We start from the raw sequence: 24,888 nt of genomic DNA on the forward strand, positions 1-24,888 counted from the left end.
AATAACAATAGTTAAAGCGTTTCAATTCACTAAAATACAACATCTTCCTATCTATACATTAAGTTATTCTGTAAATTGTTTCTACAAATGTGTCATAAATTGAATCACATTATAATGTCAAATATATATACATATATATGTATATATATATAACACATATAAATATATGTACGCGTATGTGTTTTCATGATACATGATATTACTATTATTGACTGTTAAGTATTGGGTGTTTAATTTTCTCTTCAATAATAGGTTAAATACACATGGTGTACCTTATTGTATTTAAAAAAAGTAAAATACAAGACAGATAAAATATTTGTGTTAAACTTTACGAAGTGTGTGTTATAAAGCACAATTATTATTAATGTAATTTTCTTTCAACTAAACATCATAAATAATTATTTATCTTTACATAGTTTTATAGGCCCATATAAATTATGCTATAACGAATTCTGAATATTCTGTAAAAAAAGAAAAAAAATCAAATCTAAACTCTTGCAAGACAGACATTTCCCATGATTTAGTAAGGTAAAATTGAAACAAAAAAACGGAAAAATTATTGTTATATAAAGTCAATTACTGGAAATGCAATTTTAAGCATGAAACGAGGTGTTGTAAACAGTTCGGAATAATTTGTTAAAAATACTTTTCAGAAATCAACCTTGGTTATATGAGATCTTATATAATCGTTTTTCATAGATTGAAGTAACTTATTGGAAGATTAGAGCATACTATTAGATAAACAACATTTTAATGCTGAATTTTATATAAAATCGTTATGATTTACTTGCCTTGTTTAGATTATAAATCATAATTATCTGTGTAAAGTTTGTCAGTGTTTATTAAGCACATAAACTATTTTCTCAGTATTTTAGGCACATGTTTCAGCGATTCATTTCTGTTTTCACTTAATGAAAATAGACTTTGTTGAGAAATAGAAAAAAAGAGAAAATAATAAAAATCAAGAATCTTTTGTATTTTCTTTCTTCGTTACCGAGATATTTCATTTTCGTCCAGATACCATCAATTTTATGTCGATTTTTATTAATTTCGCAATGTTTCATAACTAAATTTCCTTTCTAAAATAATGATTCTGAAATTATTTGGAAGTCCAGTTGCGTTTATAACAAAGGAATACATTTGATTTAAACTCTATCAATATAAGGTGTTAATGTTTTCATTAAAAATAAGGAATATTTTAAGATTGTTAAATGATTGGTATTTCTTTTATGAAGTTTAAACTATTAACAATATGCATATATATTTTTTCTACGACTGTTCATTTTTCTTTACGTTTATTTGATGTAAAATGAGTGTCATTTGTATACTACAATTCTTATTTAAAATTATGTTTCAAACACGACGAAAAATAAAGGTAATTTTTGTCTTGTATTCATGTCATTTTTTCAACTTTACAAATATACCATAAATTCATTTTTAAACTTCTGCTTGCGATGAAGAGGATCACGGTGGAATATACGAACATCAGGAAGGTCGGTATGAAAACTTCTTTTTCATAAGGAGAGAACAGCGTTTTAACCTTCCTAGGTCATCTTCAGGTTACGAAAGGCAGTTTTACACAAACCTAATATTCCTTTAAGGCCTATAGTCAGTGCTCCAAACTCACCTTGCCATCAACTGGCTACCTTCCTTCTTATCTTCATTATAAGGGAATACTGAACATCACATTCAAAACTTGACAGATTTCGTAGGACAACTCAGAAAGCTACGCATCAAATCCCAGTATATTATGATCACATCACCAGAAAACGACTGCTCAATGACACCTCTCTACCACACAGAACAGATATGAAAAGAGACGCTATAATGGAAAAAGGAACTACTGCCTGCAATTCTACGAACAAACAGATGGTCTATTCATGGAATCACCACTGTCTCCATTCCTAGCTGACATTTTAATGGAAGACGTTGAAGAAACAGCCTTTTCATCCCCACCTATAAAACCAAGTTTCTATAAACGTTATGTCGACAAAACCTTACCAGCCTTTTTAGAACACCTCAATTCTGTAGACAAAAGAATCCACTTCACTATGAAATAGAGGAACAAAACAGTCTACCGTGTATTGGCATACTTATCAGCAAACAAGCAAGACAAATGACCACAACTGTATACAGAAAACAGATCTACATGAACAGGTAGTTCATCTTGAGTCTTATCATCCAGCTTCAATAAAACGTGTTACAATGCAATGCCTAAACAAGAGAGCAGAAAATATTTGCAATAAGACATCCATCGAAGCAGAACGCCAAAAAATCGTAGAGAGTTTTAAACAGAATGGTTAAACCTCCTCCTTCATCAAAAACTCCTTAAAGAAGATCACGACCGAAAGAAAAGATTAGAAAGTCACCACCACTACTACCAGTTACCTACCATACCTGCAACATCTCGGTGAAAAACTGAAACGTATAGCCAAGAAATTTAACATAGAAGTCTGGTGAAAATCCTAGAAAAAACATACAGTGACCTACCAAAGAGAATCTCAAAAACGTCATTTATGAAATTCCGTGTTCCTGTAATGATACATACATTGAAGAAACAGGAAGAACACTCGTGACAAGAATAAAAGAACATAAAGATAGTACAAGACTCAAAATTCAGCCATGTCAACTGGACACAGAATAAACTGGGACAAAACTAGAATCATCGACACAGACAAATTTCGGAGAACAAGAAAAATCAAAGAATAATTTTATATTAACACTAAAAAAACCTTCACTAAACAGAGATTCCGGATTATAGGTGACTACTATTGGTTAAATATACAAGAAATCTCTCCTCCAATCAGAAGCAATGATAATCCAACCAATCATAATACGCTTTCCACATTTCACCAGAACACTATAAAAGACCGAAAACACTTTACACACACACACACTGACCTGAAGATGAAAGGTGGAAGAGTTTCTATATGCCCATCTCTACACTTATGTCTTCAGAATAGTTGCTGTCCATTCCACATAGTTTCAGTCATGATGAAAATATAATTTTTATTTTACAGTTTTGTACTTGAAGGTTGTATGATTAAATTACCGTTTTTAGTTCAGTTAATAGTGCCAACTAATCAATTAATATGAATGGCTAGTACGAACTCGTTAGTTTTTATATTATTATACCTGGAATGCGTGTTATCCAAAATAGCGAAATATAAAATACCTTGAGATATTTAAAAAATTGTTAAGGTTTCACAAATATAATTTTTGATTTATACAACCTGGCCAAAAATATGTTGACACCCGATCACCATACCATATGTGCTTGTTGAACATCTCATTTCTAGCCCATGGGCATTAATATGGAGTTGGTCTTCCCTTTGCTGCTATGACAGCTTTCACTCTTCTGTGAAGACTTTTTACTATATTTTAGAACTTGGCTGCAGGGATTCGCTCCTATTCAGCCTCAAGAGTATTAGTGGGGTCGAGCGAGAAGGCCTGACTTGCAGTCGGCGTTCCAGTTTATCCCAAATGTGTTCGATGCGGTTGAGGTCAGGAATCTATGCAAGCCAGTCAAGTTATTCCTTACCAATCTCGGCAAACCATGTCTTTATGGATCTTGATTTATGCACGGAGACATTGTCATGGAGAAACGTAAATGGGCCTTTCCCAAACTCTTCCCACAAAGTTGGAAGCACACAATACTCTAAAATGACATTGTATGCTGTAACATTAAGGTTTCCCGTCACTGGAACTAAATAGCCCCAGAACGTTATTCCTTCTTCACAAAACATTACAGTTAACACAATACATTCACGCAGGTAGCGTTTCCCGTGCATCCGCCAAACCCAGATTCGTCTGTCAGACTGCCAGATAGTGGAGCGTGATTCATGACTCTAGAGAACACGTATCCACTGCTTCAGAGTCCAATGGCGGTGTGCTTTACACCACTCCAGTTGACGTTTGGCATTGCGCATGATAATCTCAGGCTTGTGTACGGCTGCTTGGCCATGGAAAGCCTTTTCGTGAAGCTCCAGACGAAGAGTTCTTGTGCTGACATTACTTCCAGAGTCAGTTTGAAACTCGGTAATTAGTGTTGCAACTGTGGATAGACGATTTTTACGTGTTCTCTGAGCCAGTGTGGCTGTTGCTGCTCCTAGACGTTTCCTCTTCACAATAACAGCACTTACAGTTGACTGTGGCAGCTCTAGCAGGGCAGAAATTAGACGAACTGACTTATTGGAAAGGTGACATCCTATGACAGTGCCACGTTGAAAGTCACTGAGCTCTTTAGTACGACCCTTCTACTGCCAATGTTTGTCTATGGGTGTGGCTGAAATAGCCAAAACCACTAAGTAGGAGGGGTTTTCCACATACGTTTGGCTGAGTAGTGTATATTGGAAAATAAAATAATTATCACATACAAAGATGCTAACACCAACTTAATTTAGAGGAAGAATATTCATAATAAGAATCAACATATCATATGCGATGTATTTAAAACAGAACACCTGTAATTGTGAGCTTAGATGCTTATAAATAATCACATATTTACGTACAATGACATATTAAGCATCTGTCACACAAATTCTTGTTCAGATAAAAACATAAAGTCAGAAACAAATACATGATATGTGCCTCTTTGAGCATATACTTATTTAATACATATAGACAAATGAACAAAACACAATCCTAAACACCTCGAAACATTAGTTTAATAAAATATAGATTGGTCTATTCATCAAATATTTCTTATTTGTTTCACCCTTGCGTTTATACAGGGTATTCGGAAAGTCACTGTGCAGTTTTGTAATCATATGTCTATTCAGTCTATTTCAAACCAGCAACTGATAGCGGTGTTTAGAAACAAAATAAGAAGAATCCAGGCCTGTATTGATGCCAACGGGGGTCACTTTCAACATTGTTTATAATTGTTATTCATATTTACCTCCTGTATTCTATATTGAAACATGTCTGTTAACAAATATATAAGTGCACAGTGACTTTCCGAACACCCTGTAGTATATATACACATCACCGTTAAATATTCTGTTTTTGTGCTAATTAGTATAACATGCTATTAAATTTACTTTTTTCATAATTTTGTTAATACAGCTTGTAGTTTAATCTCCATTAAATGATTGTTTAAAATAATGTTTGAAAAATAGAAATTATCTGAAACTTGAATAGTTGTTTGACTGAAAGATCAACGTAATATGATGTCTGTTTTATCTGGAATTTTCTCAAAGATTTAAGAAACAACAATCATAAGATAGGTTGAAGCTAGTTATTAAGTTTATTAATTGCTATCAGGTAATTCAGTGCTATTACTTTCAACAAAGAAATATTCTATGAAATTAAATAATTAAATAACATTTTAATTTAGACGTAAGTTATTTGAGAAGTTAAGCTTATCGCTTAATGTTGGTTTCAGTAACCGCGAAACTAAGGTTAAAGTAATAAAACGTGTTTTATGTCGTGAAATGGACTATAGTCTGTATTACATTTTCCCTGAATTATAAAAAGTAATTGGGCTGACCATGGTTTGTTTTGATTTTGTTTTTGAATTTCGCACAAAGCTACTCGAGGGCTATCTGTGCTAGCCGTCCCTAATTTAGCAGTGTGAAACTAGAGGGAAGGCAGCTAGTCATCACCACCCACCGCCAACTCTTGGGCTACTCTTTTACCAACGAATAGTGGGATTGACCGTCACATTATAACGCCCCCACGGGCGGGAGGGCGAGCATGTTTTGGCGCGACGCGAGCGCAAACCCGCGACCCTCAGATTACGACTCGCACGCCTTACGCGCTGGGTCATGCTAGGCCCCAAGCTTACCACGGAAACCAGTACAATAGTAGTAATTTCTAAAAAAAAAATGTTTCGGTGTATTTGAAATATTTAACCTACATTAAACAATTAACCTAAATTATTTGTATTTGAGTGTATCTTCTACCATTACATTTTTCACAGATTCAAATGTTTCGTGGCACCCTGTTTGGTGGACCTAAATATTTTCCCACATTTTTGTAACCACTACATAGAAAATCATAAGTACAAGAAGTAATACAGCTACTGAAATCATCCATCTTAAATTCTATTGATTCTAAACTTATTATTCATTATCATTATTTAAAACGCTTCACTTTAAATACATACTGGAAGTGTAATGTTGATTTCTCGCGTCATAGTTCTTAAAAATTTGTTTGATGTAAAAAGCTCAACATTAGTTGCTCAGAAGAAATGAGTTTATCTCAGAAGAAATCGTATATTGTTTTTCTCATTACAGTTGCGATCGATTTTGTTTCATTCTCCAATAACTGCTCGTTTCTTCAAAGTTTTGGGATGATGGGAGTTGAAGTTACAGGAGAGAGATTTTCTTATCGGTTTGTTAAACAGCTTGGTAGTATATTATTTTTATACTATACGCCACTTGTCAAGTGCGTTGTCTCAACAATGTGCAATGATTTGTTAGTTAGCTTGTCTTATATACTTAATTTTTTTCTGAAATACTGAGCGACTTTGTGATGTTTGATTCCATATTCATTTACCAAGTGCCTTGAGGTGACTTCATAGCCAAACACTGCCAGATGTGAGATCAGGGAATAGAGAACCGTCTAATATATAACCTGCTCAAAAAATTGAAGGAATAAGTACGTTTTCTTTTATAATTTATCTCAGTGTTCCAATGTGATAATATTTGCCTCATTTCAGTTCCTCCTGTATCCATTTCCTTAATGTGTGACGAACGGTAAAACATGGAGAAAATTTTTTTTGAAATGACCAGTATCACCAAAACTGATATTCCACAAGAAACAATACTTTAAACAGTTTATATGCGTTTATTTAATAAATGTTTGAAACATTCAATATCTAATGTGACCTCCACGGACTGTGACACACTCTGAATCAGTCTATCGATGTTATCTTGAGGTATAGCAGCCCACTCGTCTAGGAGGGTGCTGGCGTTCACTAACACGCCTCGACAACATATCCCAACAATGTTCAATCGGATTTAAATCTGGAGATCTGGCGGCCTACTCAAAAGTCTCTGTTCTTTCCTCGTGAAGGAAGTCCATATACAGTCTGGCGACGTGGGTTCGCGCGTTAACCTGCATGAGAATGAACCCATCGCCGACAGCACCAGCAAATGGCCTCACAATGGGTTCCAAAATTTTGTTTCTATATCGTCGTGAGTTCAGAGCACCCCTATCGAGTATGAGTAAGTCCGTGTAGCCACCCACTTTTCATACATAAATTTAGTTATGTATGCTGAAATGTGTACTTGTTCCTTTAATTTATTTGAGCAGTATATAAAAGTCAATGTATGTTAAGTCACTTCATGCTTAATTTTTCGAATTAGGAGTCATAAAAGCTAAAAAGCATTTATAAGAATGGTTCAGGAACTGTTTTTTGGTAAAATAAGCCTAAATTAAAGACGTAGTGTAGTATTACCTATCCTAGAACCTATCCTATTCTAGAAGTGCATAAAATTTATCATTAAAATAAAAATATCGATTCTATTTTAAACCTAAATTGTTTCTAAGTTACGCTACTTTCTGTTATATCACCAACACTTTAAATATAAGAAAATATATATCAACGAAAAGTCTAAGTTAAGAAATCAACAAATATATTTTCCAGTTTATGCATTTTATTTCATACATTTGTTTGTTTAGAATTAAGCACAAAGCTACATAATGGGCTATTGATATTGAAGATATTGAAATCCGGTTTTTAGTGGTGTGAGTCAGCAGGCATGCCGCTGTACCACTGGGGGAGCTCATACTTTAGTATATGAATTAACAAATTTATTAGGTTATACTCTTGGAAAGTAGTGTTGCCAAAACGCACTGGGGTTTTGTATATTAGTTGTTAATCTAACTTCTTTTTATCAATAATTATTCTATGAATACGCCACGAATTCATTTTAGGAATGATCTTAATTTAGTTGAATCACAAAAGAACTTACTGACGTTTGGCTACTTTGGCTGAACGTATCTGTTTTATTGTTACTCAAACTTTATTGCGCAAAAAGTATTTATTTCAGTTAAACATGATATGCGATGTTAGAGTATGCTATGGGGCGGGAATGATAGTAATTTCCCCGAATCTCCTTTTCCCTAAAGTATTGAAATCACAAGCCATTTCATTATAGATCAGTATCATTTACTGACACTCTGCAAATATGTTTGCGAACTGACAATGCCGGAAACCGGGTTTCGAGACTTGTTATGGGAATAACATAGCCCTTTATATTGCTTTGTTTTTAAGTACAAACATCATAATAGTGGATTCATAACAGAAATTAAGCTCCTTTCTTCTGAAATGTAGGAATGAAAATTCCAGTATAGATCAGTAGGGTTCAGGTTCATTGTAATTGTTGGAAATCCGTTATTCGTGGATTTCTCAAAAATGAAGCGAAATACACAACTGTTAGCGAAGATACTGAACTGCTAATATAAGGCTAAGTGATCACAGAAATTCATTTATAGTTTATCTGATCACCATCAAAATTTAAACTGTCATGTGTAGCGAAAATCATTATGAAGGGTATGAACAGCCGAGTGTGTTTGTTAGTTGTTGTTTTTTTCTGTCAGTATATACATGATCCTCCTTATTTGTCGCTTTGTAATATGATCTTAATAGGTATCGTTGTTGTTATCTTTGCTGTAAAAATGTCGTATGAGAACAATTTTAACGTTCAAACGTAACCTGTTAGGTACTATTTCTAAGAGCAAACATGTTTGATGTTGGTTTTATAGATTTCCTAATAAGCAAATATCACGATAAATGCTCCAGGTGACAGTTATTATTGGCACTTTTTTCACTTCGTTTATTATGGGTAGTCATCAATCTTGGGCTACTCTTTTACTAACGAATAGTGTGATTGACCGTCACATTATACTTTCTCAACGGCTGAAAGGGCGAATATGTTTGATGTGATGTGGATTCGAGATTACGAGTTGAGTGCTCTTATCACCTGACCATTCTGGGGCATCATTTATAGAGGACATGATAAACATTTTAATCAATTAAATATATTTCACCAACATTTGAAGATAAAATAAATTGTTATTTTGCTAAATTTCAGTGAATTCAGTGAAGTCAGGTGTGATGCTAAGAATTTTAATAGATTTGCAGTAAACTTACGTGTGTAGTGATAACAATATATATGTAGGTAACGTACTACCGTAAGCCACTTTTTAATACAAGTAAAAAATCATTTCCTGTAAAGAGGTTATAAGGGAGTTCAAAAACTCCTATTAGTTTTTAAATAATAAATGTAATATATGTGTAGTATTTCTAATAATAAGGTTATAATCCTCTTATAAATAAAATCTTTTTATATTCCTACAAAATTGAAATTTTCTGACTACATTGATTGTCCTCAAATTTTAAGACAGATATTTTAAAAATAACTTTTTACTTGGTGTTTATTCCCTAAAGGACTTGATAAATTCTTCTATTTCCCTCTATATCCAAGGGAAAAAAAACCCAAACCAGAAGTGAGCATCAGTAAGCACCATCTGGTGCTAGTCACGCGTTTAGTTAGAAGTAATCTTAGATTTTTTAATTTTGAAAGTAATTATTCATTGAGTTTACTGAGAAGTCGGTGTCGGAGGTATTATAATGTCAGCACTTTTCTTGACAGATATTATATATGTGTGTGTATATACAAAAATTTTAGAATCATCATTTCTTGACGTAGTTTAATGTAAAATATACCTATGTATTTATTGATTACCATGTAGTTTGAGTTATAAATTTTCTAAATAGATTTCACAGCTGACATGTGATGTACCAATAATATAAACTAGGTTAATTAACTAACATATAGATAATATTGTTTATAAATAAGTTATCTTTATAACAAACTTTTCGTGAAATGAACGCTTCACTGAGGAATTTGTGTACATGATGTTTCAATATAAATTGACTTCTACCTTTGAAGCATGTATGCACTTATCTTTACTGTGCACAAGTGTTACTCTAAAACAGAGACATTTACTTTCTTGTTTACCGATACTATATACATACGTAAGTGATCCTTTAAAGCTGCGACTTTTGAGTTCTTACAGTTGGGTTCCCCTTTGAGAGAGTGATCATTAAGTTTATAGATTTAGAACTCTTAAATGCTGGACTCTATTCCCCTCGGTAACAAAGCGAAGGTTGTCTATTGTGTAGCTTTGAGCTAAGACAAAATTACAACAACTGTTAGAATGTATGTCTGATCTTCTAAAGCAGAGGTTTTGTTTGGATTTTAATTTCACACAAGGGCCATTTGTGCTAGCTGTCTCTAGTTTAGAGGTGATAGACAAAGGCAAAGACAGGTAATCCACACTACCCACCGCCAGCTCTTGGGCTACTTTCTTGCTAACGAAAAAGGTTATTGATGATCACATAATAACGCTCCCACAGCTGAAAGGGCGAGCATGTTCAGTGACGAGGGTTTAAGCCCGTAACCTTTAGATTACAAGTCGAGCACTCTTACCACAAGGCTATCTATGGCAAGGCATTCTAAAACTGAAATGTTTACTTAATTATTCCTACCAAATATATTGTCATCACCCAGCGGACTTACAACGCTAAAAACTGAGTTTCGATACCAATGGTGAGTAGAGAACACATTGCCCATTGTGTAGCTTTATGCTTAACAAACTCCAAGAAACAAACATAACAACTATAGGTGATTATCTGAAATGTGAAATGTTTGGGTGCTAACCGTTACTATATATGATTGTTTGATTTTGCTTTTGAATTTCGCGTAAAGCTATCCAACACCATCCGTCGCCACCTCTTGAGCTACTCTTTTTACCAACGAATAGTGAGATTGATCGTCACATTATATCGCCCCCACGGCTGAAACGGCGAACATGTTTGATGCGATGGCGATTCGAACCCGCGACCCTTTACCCACCTGGACCGATACTTGTTTGTTTTGTTTTTTGGAATTTTGCACAAAGCTACTCGAGGGCTATCTGTGCTAGCCGTCCCTAATTTAGCAGTGTAAGACTAGAGGGAAGGCAGCTAGTCATCACCACCCACCGCCAACTCTTGGGCTACTCTTTTACCAACGAATAGTGGGATTGACCGTAACATTATAACGCCCCCCCGGCTGAAAGGGCGAGCAGGTTTGGCGCGACCGGGATGCGAACCCGCGACCCTCAGATTACGAGTCGCACGCCTTAACACGCTTGGACATGCCGGGCTCTGGACCGATACAACTGAAGGGCTTGTGGTCAAATGTTGTCATGAGCGATCCTGTTATATTAGCAAATGTTAAAAATAAAACACATTAAAACCTAATACAGTTAACAACATTTTTCTTGATCCGGTTTTTTTCTGACATTATATTTCTAGGCAAGAATGGTGCTAAAATTATCATAAATGTGCAACATTTTAACTGTGTTTGGTTATTGAGAACACTGCTTTGGTGCATTTAGTATGCTGTAACATATATTGATAGAGCCACTTGGAAATATGCAATGAATTTTTGAAAAATGGTTCCATGTGTTATATATTTCGTTTGTTTTGGAATTTCGCTAGCCGTCCTTAATTTAGCAATGTAAGACCAGAGCGAAGGCAGCTAGTCATCACCACCCACCACCAACTTTTGGGTTACTTTTTTACCAACGAATAGTTGGATTGACCGTCACATTATAACGCCACACACGGCTGAAAGGGCGAGCGTGTTTGGTGCGACTTGGATTCGATTGTTGTTGTTGTTTTGAATTAAGCTCAAAGCTACACAATGGGCTATCTGTGCTCTACCAACCACGGGTATCGAAACCCATTTTTTAGCGTTGTAAGTCCGCAAACATACCGCTGAGCCACTGGGAGCGCGTGGATTCGAACCCGCGACCCTCAGATTAGATTTTTTTATATATTTCATGTGAAATATATATAGATACATGTATAATTTAAATAAAAAAGAAATCTGTAGGCTCATTTAGGCCGTCCCACCCACTTAGCTAAAATTTTAAATGAAAACCACTAACATGGTTATACAAAAAGTATAATGTCAATCATTATCATTCAAATATTTATCAAGTTTTCAGTTAAACTCCTTTAAATTAACCCCCCACTAGTACAGCGGTATGTCTCCGGATTTACAACGCTAAAATCAGGGGTTCTATTCCCCTCCCTGGGCTGAGCAGATAGTCCTTTGTGGCTTTACTATCCGACAATCCCCCCCACACACACCCTTAAATTAACCGTACTCACCACATCTGAAGGAAACCCGTTCCACAGGTCAACCACCTTGTTAGAAAAATAAAGCTGACTTAGCTGAAGATGATTGCTGTCTTGCCAAATTTTTTTTTATATATACCCTAGTCCTACCATTATCACCATTACCTAAGAAGAATAGATGAAGCATCAACACTATAAATTTCTTTAAAATCGTAAACATTTCAAACACTTTTTCAAAAGCAAACGTCCAACCATTATAGTGATGTATGCAATGTCTGAATGTTACTCCAAATTTATGCAGTCGTAAATACATAAATGTTACACTCATAAAGTATTCTATTTTAAAATTGTTTCGTGACATTTATTATCTTGAGAAATTGATTCTCCTTAAAATTGTTGATCCGGCTTTCTCTGACATTATATTCTTAGGCAAGAGTGGTGCTAAAATTGTTATAAATGTTTAACATTTTAAAACACTTTTTTTTTATATATATTGGAAACTGAGACTGGGAGAAAGGTGTGTAAATATGTATCGTTTACCATATGTTTCAGAAATATTAAATTCAATTTAATTAGAACATGTACATTTTTTCTCTATCCACACGTAATAAAATAAACTAGAAGAGTAAATAATTAAAGTACGGAATAGCCATAAAAGTTGTTTAACTGTAAGCTTCGAAACAAACTCTCTAATTTCATGCCTTGAGATTCGTTAATAAATATAAAATATATTAAGATATAAAAGTAGAGTTAGTTAAAATTGTAAATTGTTCGTTGCAATTCAGTTTATTAAATACAAAAATCTAGTCGTATACTAGGAAATTGTGAAGAACAACTCTAAAGGTTATTCCACGTTCCATAAATTACCATGTATATATATGTATACTGAAATAGAAGGCTGATTTGTTTAAGTCTCTCGTTACAGCAGGTAGAAAGTGGAAAGTTATCAGTCTGTTTCAGGATACTGTGCTCACTATATTTAAAATAAGAGCATTTGTCTGGACTGTTGATTGAAGAAAGTTACACTCATTTCATTATTTCAACTAGGGTAAAAGTACAATATATTATGTATTAGTCATTTGTTACTGCCTTCATTTCTAGCTCACAAAGAATCTTCAAAACGTACATCAATTTCCGATATTTCATTGTAGAAAATTGTTATTGATTCAATCATTAGCTCATTAACCTGTTACAAATAGCTTAAAGAAGTCGTGATTATGAAGCACAATTTGATCGTAACGAGTTCTTAATATAGGATTTTTTATAAAGGTTATATATCTTTAAATAACGACTGATAACAGAAGATTAATTTGCATGTATAAAATTCAATACTAAAATTGTTTATAAATATATATCAATCACTAGCAAAATTACACAGCGAAATGCCACTAGAAAATGTCGTAGGTCAAATAAGTTATAGCACAATATTATTTAGAGTTATTTTGTGTAAATTATGGTTACATTTGCATAAATATGTTTGGTAGGAGGAAGAGAAACAGATCTAATTCAAATCATGCTGAAAAAATCTGGCTTCTTTGCAAACAAAATATTATTTTATTGTATACAGTAAAAGATGTGCTTCATTATAAATTACGTAAAACAATTGTTAATGTTTGATTTGAAATATGACAGTAAATAATTCTCTGCGAATTATTTCTATTATTTTCCATAAGTTATTTACAATGCAACGATAAATGTTTTAAACTATGCCGTTTTGAAAATATCGAACGTTTTTTTTTTCATTCTGTGAAGGTACACACGTCAGCTAGAATATGTAAGTTTAAAAAACTCTACGTAACCTAAAGTCAACAACGTTCAGCGTTGTGGTAGTTTAACAGATATTGGGCAAAATCCACAATTGCTGGAAATTTGAAAGTTTTGGTTACTGAATATTTGAGTGCTTTGTGCTGAGGAATTAACCATTAGGACATCATATTTAACAAACATCTACTGATTTAAGATATTAACAAACCATACAAAATGAAAATATATAAGATTCTAAAATAATACGAAAACAATTTCCAGTTACTCTCAATATTTAAACAACAAAATCTTGTCCAAGACTCTCTGTTGTTAATACGATTTAAGAGATCTGACTAACTTAGAAAGTGTCTTCTAACTAGGACTATCACACTTATATGAACCAGCTCTGTTAAACAATCTCATCGAGCTAACATTCTGATCATGAAGACTCAAAAGATCAATTTAAATACTAAAGATATTAGTTAAGTATTATTTATAGTCTAATTATAGGTCTTTTGCTTTGAAGTTGACAATATTTATTGAATATTTGTTTATTCATTACTCTAGATTTGTAAAAAAACAAATTATTAGGTTCTTCTTATCTTTTTTTAGCTAATACTTCTTTATTTAAAACATCGCTGAAACAAGGAAACATTATATAAATGTAGCCAATATTTAATGAATCCACCTGACTTTATCTTTGTTCTCAAGTGGTTGAATAATCCGCTACCTTATTTGATTTGCCATTTTGAGCTGTATTCTTTAGCTGATAGGGTTACATTTTTAACATAATTCATCATGTAATTATTAAATGTATTACCAAATAAAAAAATCAAATCATTGATTTATTGTAGTTTATTTATTATTATGACTATTAAAACAAAAAAATTATTTTAATTATTTGGAAAATGAGAGATCAATATGAATGTTAAAACAAAAGTGTTATTATGAGAATAATAAACAAATTAAAAATATAAATGTTTTTATTTCTATATTCCCTTGTTTTTGTAAACAAACTTTTATATTTTAAAGATATGTTTTATTTAGTCAAAACAGAAATTTGTGAACCTTAATAATTTATCAAGTGATAAAACTTAATAAAAACCGAATTTCTCAAAACATTACACGTGTGTATGATATATGTCTGCCTTTATTCCTTAAATACAAAAAATAACGCGTTTTTCTGCATCTAGAATAAGTGAAAACTTTAAACACTTCTGAGAAAAATAGATAAACGACATTACTATATCAAAATATTTATTCTTTTTTTTTGCTTTAACTCTGAAGAGTTGTCATAATAGTACAAGAATGAAGAATAAAATACATACTTTGAAGATTTTTAGATAGATGAATGAATGCAAAAAGAAATTAGCATTATAAGCAGAATATTGGAAATGGTTGTATTTTAGTATTTATGTCTCATAATAACAGATAATAATCTTATTTCTGGGGTCATTTTCAGTCTGCTCTCTTATACTAATACTTGTTAAATGATGTACATATCTGATTATATGTTTCATTCTCAAGGTAAACCTCCATATGACACAAATTTCTGGCATTGTTTTTCTCATTAAGGAGACATTCTTAGGTCGTATTCATTCGGGAGTTAAATTGTTGCCTGGAAACACTTTAGTAACGCAACAGTAGGCCTTGTACCCTTCTTTGTCCTCTTTCATCGAGTCAGCAAAATATCGATGTCCGATATGGTGCTTCTAAACGTTTGTTCGAACAACTCTTCCCAATTCCTAGTTGTAAATCTGCTTTATGAATAAATTTTCTGTAAATTGTATGTTAGTGTGCGTTTAAATTAACGTACTTGTATAGAATATATACACCTCTGGCCAAAATTTTAAGGCCAATAAAGATAAGGAAAAAATATGCATTTTGCGTTGTTGGACTCAACCACTTATTTGAGTAAAACTTGAAATTGTTTGATATTTTGTAGCTACAATGATCACGTTTGATATGACTATGTACTCATACAGATCATAAAGATGAATTAAGTTCGGATATTTAGAATTTATAAGACAAAGATATCTTTTGTTCTTAACAATACTGCAAAATAAACGAATATAGATCAGTCTGGAGTACTAGGACCATTCAGAAAGAAACATGCAACTGGTTACTCCAGCCTTAGTAGGAAAACAGGTGAGAATCCACAATCTCAAAAGCCGTACACGTTCCTCAGGCAACATAACGTAATATAATGAAGAAGAAACTCAGTCTTTGAAAACAACATCTTATCTTTTCAAGCATCTGGATAATTAAATGTTCATTCATGCTATTCAATGGGAAGACATACAAAATAAGACTCTAGACGCACGACTTATGAATATCTGTAAGATTGGATTATTGACAAAGTACCGTGATTCTTATAGTTATTAGTTTATGGGAATAAACCACAGAGCTGTACTGTTTTTAGATTATGACAATATTAACACAGAGGCTGTAGAAACCGTGCTGCAGGGCTATTATGAAGACGCTTGGCTGAATGAACGTGTTGGCGTGAACTTTAACGTCTTGGTCAGACTCCAAAGTCATTTTAATATAAAATACTCAACTTATGCATACCTAATAGTGCAAAAGAAGCACAACCTTATTTTATACGATGTAGTTTGGAAAATCATAAGACATTTTTCCAGTATTACGATTTAAAACTAAATAAAACGTTAAGAGGATTAACTTTAGTTCAACACACAAAAGTATTTTAAGAATATTAAAGTAATCTCTGTATGTAGAATACAAGGTTCACAAAGCGTTTATTTTGGTCTTTTCAGTCTTTTAATTTCGTAATAATTCTTTCATGCCAAAGAGAAAATTTATAATTTTTGCGACAAACAACTTAAGGGAACTACATCATCAGAGCACATTCCTTTTCACAACGAAAACTAATAAGTGTGTGTTTGTGTTTTTCATATAGCAAAACCACAAAGGGCTATCTGCTCAGCCCACCGAGGGGAATCGAACCCCTGATTTTAGCGTTGTAAATCCGGAGACATACCGCTGTACTAGCGGGGGGCGAATACTAATAAACTTGTTTCTTTAAATAATACATACTCTGTATTAACAATGACAATTGGTTGTTGTATAAAATCAATGGGATTTGAATATTTTTAATATTCAGTTTACCCATAACGAAGCTATGCTTTTTTATACTATGTACTAACAATAATTTATTTAAAATATTATATATAAATTTAGATGTATAAATTAAATCAATTTAGTTAACAGACAGTAAAACATTAATACTAATAGATTATTTAAATACATAGTTAGAATACTTCTGTCAAAGACCAATAATAATGTCTACACAAACATAATTAACACGTAACTATTTTTAATGCTCCACAATTAACCATTATAAAGATAATCGCATGTAACGTTTTTAGTTTTTCTTTTGTCATTTTTCAACCTTATATGAAAGTATAATTGTATAAGTAATATAAGGCGATTAAACGTAGAAACTTATAATCATATTTTGCCCATAGATAAATTAATTTTCCAGGTAATTTTAAATGTATGTTATATTATTTATTTATTTTAGTTATATACTGGTTTCATTTTGCAAATAATGAGACTTTACCTACTTAACTTTACAAACTTTTTTTAATTATATGAATTTTACGAAAATAACCCAATGCAAATCATTTGTTTGATAAAATGTCTGATCTTGTATTACATTTTAATAATTTGAAATGAAATATAGAAGTAAAGGCTGCACTAACTTGATTACTTGGATTAATATATAATATAGCTAACATAATACATACAGCTTGCCGGTTTTAAGGACAAAAGAGCATTTCAAGTATGGAATATATATATATAAAAAAGTATAGAGGAAAAGTTTTCTTGGATATCGATTAATAAACTTTACTCTATCCAGAAGTGGGTATTATTTAACACTAGACGGCCTTTTCACTGAAAATCATATTTGACTAAACATTAAAATGTTACAGTTTCCTGGGATAACTACATCAACTAAATCTTCATATTCCGAAATGAGATAATATCTCCAGAGTCACAGTTTGTTTAAATAGTTATGTCGCCATCAAATCGAGTCATAAAGTTTATATACTTGGATGTCTGTAAATCTAATTTTTGTATAAAGGCAGTGACTACTAGAACATATTATTTTATAAAATGCTAATATCTCGAAAATAGAATAAAAATTGAATGCATTGATATAAAAAGCTTTGAAATTGTTATCTATCTTGTCTTCTTTTCTAAAGTTTTCTGTTATTTATATTTTTCCATCGGTGGAACAACAGTAAGTCTACGGACTAACAACAATAAAATCCTGGCTTCGGATTCCTCGTGGTGAAAACAACCGGTAGCTTAGTGTGGTTTTGCTCTAAAATAAACAAACAAGTATATATATTTTCCATAAAAACAATATATTCTAAAACCATATCGCTGCCTCTGTATCCAGTTACAATAAATATAACACTATGGTCTTTATTTACCCAATGGTTCCTTGTGTACCTAATGGAACAAAAAGTGAGCTAGGAAAGGTTTTAAAGATGGCTACAGAGTTTAAGTACGTTATATTAAAACGATTTTGTTTTCCACTGTTGTTGCATGTTAGGGTCATTCCCTTCATGGCAATTCTACATCTCTTTTCTGAGCACATCTTCTGAGTGTGTGAATATTTTACGTTTTCAACAGATGTTACATAATATTTTCAAAAGCTATCATCTGTCGGTGGTATCACACTACCCACATTACCTATGTAACATCTACCAGTTTCTAATTGTAATTATGATGAATACATTTCCACTGCAACGCCATATCAGCAGTGGTTTGTATATGACTTCCTAATCTGTATATTCAAAATCATTTTAATATATCTTACTCAACCCTATGTATATTGTGAGGTTAGTATTAATGATGACTTATGTCTCTTTATTTCTTACATTTTATTATTATACTCTGAATAAATAGTAACATACTGAATCGCAGTTCGCGTGTTTGCTTCTAATCGAATAGAGTCTTTAAGATTGATTATTTATGTTTGTTAGTGATCATAATACCTTGACATTAAACTACAACTTACTTACAATATTTCACATGTAATCCAAATATTTGCTTCATACATCATATAGAAATTCAAACACTAGATGTTCTAATTTTGGTATTCGAAACTGAGATAATACTTCCCGTGCTTAAAGTCTGCTTCAGTACATGTTCATCGTTGGATTAAGTTCTACAGACTCTATTTATATAAAAGACATAAATATAAAAATCTCAGATAAATATGTATATTAATTTGTTATAACGTAAAAACAAGCCAAAACAAAAATAAATTAAAAATTAATAAGAAACGCTGCATTAATTAAAGACATCCAGGGTACAAACTATAAAGTGGGATATAAAATATACCCTAGGTTTTGGAGGCGACTGAAGAAGTATAACCCACACTTTTGTGGGGATACACCGTCTATCACTCTTAATCTCCATTCGCTAGTCTCACATAAAGAAATAAAATGAAGGAGTAGCAATAGAAAAAGAAATCAAAATTAGGAGAGCGAGATGTGGATGCTCAAGCCCACAACATCCCACGTCTCTATCACTCTTCACTGCCTGCATACAGTTGTGGAAGGTGACTGCTCTCCTTTAGTTTGGCTTTGGGTAACTAGAGGTGAAAAAAGTCGATAGCTCAATATGGCTTTGCAATAAACAAAGAAGAAAAATTAAATGAAAAATAAAAAGAATAAAATAAAAATAAGGCAATGAATTTAAATCAAAGACGTTGCGGGCATGAGCACCCACATCTTGTTCTCCTAATTTCTATTTCTACATCTATTTTTACTCTTATGTGAGACTGGCGAATGGAGGTTAAGACTGATAGAAGGAGTATCCCTACTGCAATGTGGGCTCTACTTCTCAGTCACTTCCAAAACCCAAGGTACATTTTATAATCCCACATTATAGGTTGTACCCTGGGATCTTTTCAATTAATGCAGCGTTTTTTGTTTAATTTATTTTTGTTTTTTTAAGTTATAGCAAATTAATATATATATATACATTACGCAGAAAGTATAGAATATTATTTTTAAATGACGTTCTGCACTATATTACGGCCAGGCTTTACCTTAAATCCCGCATAAAGAAGAGAAATTTCCAAAACCAGAGAGACATGTTATGTCATTGTAACATAAATTTGGTGTTGTACTTTTATCCTCTTCAAATAGGTTAACTTTCAAAAGACTGAAAAGCAATGCATCATCTATGTCTATGATATTTCTACTCCGTTGTTCCAACTGTTGTTGAATGCCTCAAAAGATTTTTCAGTGTAAGAAAGCAGCCTGAAAATTGAAGATAGAAAAAATTGCTTGCTTATGCATAAGTTAGGAGTAGGCAGTCGAATACCTGATTCAAATGCCACCAATAATCTGGACAAAGAGCAGCAATAGAATTGAGACTCTTAGTTATGCTGTCAATTTCACCCTATGCAGATTGCTATAGATTGTATGGTAAAACTTATTATCCAATGGGAGCAGCAGATGGACAGGACATCCTCATGGACATATTAGTTAAAGAACTTTACATAAAATCCACGAGTCTAAGGGATGTGCCTCAACGTAATAGAGGCAATGTCTGTTGCGACCATGTATATAAATTCAAACCAACTTTTTGAGAAAGAAAAACATAAAGCAACAACTGCATGACGAACTGTCGCCTATCAAAACCTAACCAGCTAGCCATAAACCCTGATACTGCAGTGCAATTACACCAGTTTCCAGTAAAAGAAAAGGACTATCAAAATACACCCATAAGGTATCTGCTATAGCTAGTACAAATAAGGCTTCTGCTTAGACATATTTTAGAATGGGAGGAGGGATCTGTATTCTTTAGTATTGGTATGATGGGCATTAGAGGATAAAATACCCATATTATAATTGGCAAAAGCTGCAAATGTCATAGCTCTGTAGTTCCATATTTTGCCTAGCGGCAAAGAAGACAAGGTTATAAGTATTGCCTAATAATTTAATAGGCTCAGAACAAACATTTGATGCTGTCACAAATGCTCCAGACAGCACATGGAACCCGAGACGGGTTTGGCCACTGGCCTGAGGGAGCACAGTAGACTGTTTGTACCAAAAGAATTAGTGGTTAGCCTAATTCTCTCAAGGCTGAATAGAGTTTCATATGTACAGTTACGGTAGAAAGTGTTCCCACCCCTGCGTCACGAGCGGTTTTTTGCTCATAATTTAAGCAGTATCAAGATTAGGATAATGAAAGTAGAGTATATTATACATATTATACCAATACAAATCTACATAAATTTGTATGTAAATTGAACAACAAATAAACTGTTTATAAACCAAGAACCAAACATAGGAGGGGCAGAAAGTGTTTGTGCCTCTACTTTAATAATCAGTTTTGTAGACTTTCAGGTGAATTACTTGGCGCAATCTTTCTTTATAGCCCTCCAAGACGTTTGACAGTACTCGACAGGTACTTTCTTCCATTATTATTTGCAGAAGGTCTTCAACTCTTGCAAGTTTTTCGGATGACCCTGGTTCATCAAACCCTGGTCTACAACTCATGCCAAACGTTTTCAATTGGAATGAAATCAGGTGACTGCGATGGCCACTCCAGAACGCTTATATGGTTCCTCTGCAACCAGGATTGCACATATTTCGATGTGTGTTTAGGGTCATTATCGTGCTGGAAGATCCAACGACGCCCAAGCCTCAAGTTCGAGCATCATTCTTGATATAAGTGCCTAATATATCAACGTACTCTTCTTTTTCCATGATTCCGTTGACGAAATCTTCCAAAGAACACCGTCCCTACAGTAAAACACGGAGGTGGCTCGATCATGCTATGGGGTTCCTTCAAAGATTTCGTTCCCCCTTCTTACGGAAAATATAGCGAACATCATTGTGGCAGAAAAGCTCGAGTTTAGGCTTGTCTGACTAAAGAATATTCTTCCAATAGCTAAAGGGTTTATCTACATGCTTTCTTGCATACCTGAATTGCTCTTCTAAATGAACAGGCTTTAAATATGGAATTCTACGAGGACGGCATGCTTTGAACCCAGAAGAGCGTAACATGTTCGTAACTGTAGAGGTGCTTACTTCAACTTCAGTTTCCCTTACCAGTTTCTTTATGTCATTACGTGTAAAACGAGGGTTCCTACTAACTTTTCTGAGAACTTTTCTCTTGGTTCTCTCTAGAATTTTGGTGGGGCGTCCAGAACGAGGGAGGTTAGCAGTTGATCCTGTAAGCTTAAACTTAGCAGTTATGCCTTGAACAGTAGATTTCTGCACATTAAGTTGTGTAACAATACCGGAAAGAGACACACGAGATTTGTATTTTAAAATAATTCGATTTTTTTAAATCACTGGACAGTTGTTTCCTGTTCGCCATGATGACCAAGCAGATAATGACGGAGACAGCGCTAAATTGCCGGAAGTACATTTTTTGCTGGCTAAATTCAAATAATTATGAACCCAGTATCTAGTTCTGGAATGGTTTAGTGTAGTTTATTCGCCAAACTAAACAAAATTTTTACGTGAATATCAGTTTTTACACACGTTCTGAACTGTAGGAAAACTTTATGCTCCTCCTATTTTTGGTTATTTGTTTATAAACAGTTTATTTGTCATTAAATTTGTATAAAAATTATGTAGATGTGTGTTAGTATAATATGTATAATATAACATACTTTTATTAGCCTAATCATGATACTTTTTTAAGATATGAGCAAAAAACGACTCGGGACGCAGGGGTACGAACACTTTCTGTCGTAACTGTATCTGCAGGGGTGTAATAGTGAGATAAGAGTTTTGGATTGAAATATGATCAGCCAGAATACTTCTATATCTCAAGCCTCTCAAGTAGAAATGCCACTTTTACCAGTAGACATTTGTTTTATTCTGATAAATGGTGGTAGACTATATGTTAAAGAAGTGCGTCGCTGGCTTTATTATACTTACACTTGAATAAATTTTCAAAAGAAAGTGAGTGTGAGCTACAGAAGAAATATTAAGGAAGGGCTTCTAGTTCTATTTAAGGTCTTTCATTATTTCATTTCTTTTGTGATAAGCAGAGGTTGGGAGTACCATAAAATATATAGTAGAAATATTAAGGTGATTTTATTTCATTTCTACTTAGGAATTACAAGAACTTTTAAGGATAATTGTTTTCCCATAATTGGCTGCAGACAATGAAAGACAGTAGAAGTTGAAGCATTGTGGATGTAAGCATTCAACGTCACACCTTTATCTGATTTAACATTAGCGTTTGAATTTTGCCTAATAGATAGTGTATTCTCAACACATATTATAACATTAAGGTAACGACTGGGATTTAAAATGGATTTTGCGAAGATCTTCTCAATGCTTATTTTATATTAATTTCATTGTTGTTTTATATTGCTGATTTTAATCGCCTATTAACAATTAACGTAAATTACAGTATTGAAACTATTGAGACAGAAGTGACCTTTTTCAAATGACACAATTACTATGTATACTAATCACAAAATTTAAAGGATAACGAAGTTTGAAATGTTTTATTTTCCAAATTTAAAGAAACAAAACTCAGAGACTCATCCAATATTGACGACACTTGTTTATTACGGATATACCAGGTAAAAACACCAAGCTTGTTGAAGCATTCAGTTACAACTAACAGGGAAAACAAACTTAACAAAAACGCCATTTTTTTGCAAAACATATATCAAACTAGACATACGTTATTGAGATAAACAAACTCTTTATTAGCTGTTAGGTCCTCCTCCATTGTTTATGACATCTATACACCTGATGAAAGTTTGGATAACTGGTGAGGCAGCATTGTTCATACTTTGATTAAAGCAGTTCTGAGCTTCTGAACTGTGATGGAAGCAGGTTGTCTATTTTAATTGCTCTTCCTAACAAGTCTTGTACATACTCAATCTGATTTACGTCCGGTAACTTAGCAGACATCATCCTGGGATTGTGAAGACTGGAGTTATCCTCTTACTACACGAACTCATTTCCTACAGTATCAGTTAAAGGGAAAAAATTGTTAGCACGATCTGTTAAGGATCTTCGATCTACCACATAGAGTTCTGTAAGTCCTCGCATTCGGAGATTACTTATCCCATGATTGAGCTACCCTCAAAGACATCATGGTGAACAATGTTACAGCCTGAATATCGTTCTCCTTCACATCTCAACGTTCTCATATGTTGATCAGTTGAAGATACACAAAACCTTCTCTTTTACGATGAAACTTTGCTGAAGAGTCAAGTGGCATGTTCCTGAGCAAACGACGGCTGGAAACTTAGGTGCTCTGAAATTAATACAGGGGCTTCAACTAGTGTCCTTAACCTAAGCACAGCCTCATTGAATGTGATCCTTACCGTTTGGTAAATCTCTTTTCCGAGGCTATTAAATTCTGCAAATAGGGGTCATCTACTGCATATGTAGCTCTTCTTTGACTTTGATCTGGCCTCTTGGTGTACTCTTTGTGGTATAGTATCTATGCCACAATCCATTTACCACGGATTGTGACGCCCCATGACATGTGCCGCTTAAGTTTAGTTGCAATCATTTGATGCAATGTACACTCTGTAAACTTCCATTACAGTTAATTGGATTCTATCTTTGTATACGTTGTGAATACCATAAAAATCTATAAATCTAGCATCATCCCAACACAATATCCTTTCTAATCGATCAAAAAAATACTTTTGATTTGAAGAATTTGAGTCATTTCTTAGGTATATTCATTGGTGCATAAACACGAAAACTTAGGGAAGGATTATTGAATTTCTCTAAAACAAATATACCAGATAGAAAAACACACAAACTGATAAACTGAAAATATCCAAAATTAAACAAATCCATTACCCTTTTGCGAGAAGGAAGTAGTATGGCGCAGCGGAATGTCTGCGGACTTACGACGCAAGAAACCGGATTTCAATACTTGTAATGGGCAGAACACAAATAGCCCATTGTGTATCTTTATGCTTAATGTAAAAAAGCAGTATGGTTTTCATTACT

The 24,888-nt window shown here is 33.4% G+C and overlaps 1 protein-coding gene across 4 annotated transcripts in view; it reads right to left on the reverse strand.

Moving 5' to 3' along the window:
• The window catches only part of LOC143232858 (uncharacterized), a 175,703-nt gene that overhangs the window by 43,486 nt on the left and 107,329 nt on the right, over positions 1-24,888 (reverse strand). The window contains exon 3 of one of the 4 annotated variants that reach the window (XR_013017824.1): positions 15,290-15,645. The exons of 2 other annotated variants lie outside the window; for them this stretch is intronic. The gene's annotated coding sequence lies outside the window, so the exon portion shown is untranslated. Of the gene's footprint in view, positions 1-15,289; positions 15,646-16,706; positions 18,240-24,888 lie in introns of those variants that run through there. One more of the 4 variants, XR_013017823.1, reaches the window with a different exon arrangement.

This window comes from Tachypleus tridentatus, chromosome 11 (genome assembly GCF_004210375.1).
Source record: "Tachypleus tridentatus isolate NWPU-2018 chromosome 11, ASM421037v1, whole genome shotgun sequence".
In the NCBI taxonomy this organism is placed as follows: Eukaryota; Metazoa; Arthropoda; class Merostomata; order Xiphosura; family Limulidae; genus Tachypleus; species Tachypleus tridentatus.